Source organism: Myotis davidii, unplaced genomic scaffold (genome assembly GCF_000327345.1).
Source record: "Myotis davidii unplaced genomic scaffold, ASM32734v1 scaffold685, whole genome shotgun sequence".
In the NCBI taxonomy this organism is placed as follows: domain Eukaryota; kingdom Metazoa; phylum Chordata; class Mammalia; order Chiroptera; family Vespertilionidae; genus Myotis; species Myotis davidii.
This window is the reverse complement of record NW_006295823.1, coordinates 95,440-95,973: the sequence shown is the minus strand read 5'-3', so window position 1 is coordinate 95,973 and position 534 is coordinate 95,440. Positions and strand designations below refer to the sequence as shown.

Here is a 534-nt window from a genome sequence, read left to right as displayed (position 1 = left end):
CGCGAGGCTCCGGAGGCGCGCGTGTCTACGCATCAGCAGCAGCGTTGTCATCCTTCAAGCGTGGACCAGGGGATTTCTACAGAAACGGAAGTTCCAGAGGATTAAAGCCAGCGCCTTAACCATCCAGGTACGTGACTGCCATAGGAAGCTCCCACCCTCGGTGCCTGGGAGGCTAGGAGACGAGCGCCAACAGGGCTTAGCGGGTGCTGGCTTAGGGCCCTGTTACTGATCCCCCCAAGTGCCGCGTTTGAGAGGGAGCCGAGGGCAGCAGGAAGGACTGAGCCGAGGGCAGCACACGTCGGGGTTATGTTTCCGTAGGTGTCATCGCAGCTCTCCCGGGAGAACGGGGGGGAGGGGAGGTGATAGTGGGTCCCTCTATTGCGTGACATTCTTTCTAAGTGAGGATTTTAATTCTTCGAGTTTATAAAAAGTAAGTAAATGAGCACCTCCTGGCGTGTGTCTGTTTCTGTGCTGGGCAGGCTGCGTGGAGGAGCTACAGAGCCAGGCGGCGTGCCCGAGCCGTGGAGGCAGCCT

At 58.8% G+C, this 534-nt stretch overlaps 1 protein-coding gene across 1 annotated transcript in view; it reads left to right on the top strand.

The window, feature by feature from the left end:
• The window catches only part of ASPM (abnormal spindle microtubule assembly), a 41,724-nt gene that overhangs the window by 24,435 nt on the left and 16,755 nt on the right, over positions 1-534 (top strand).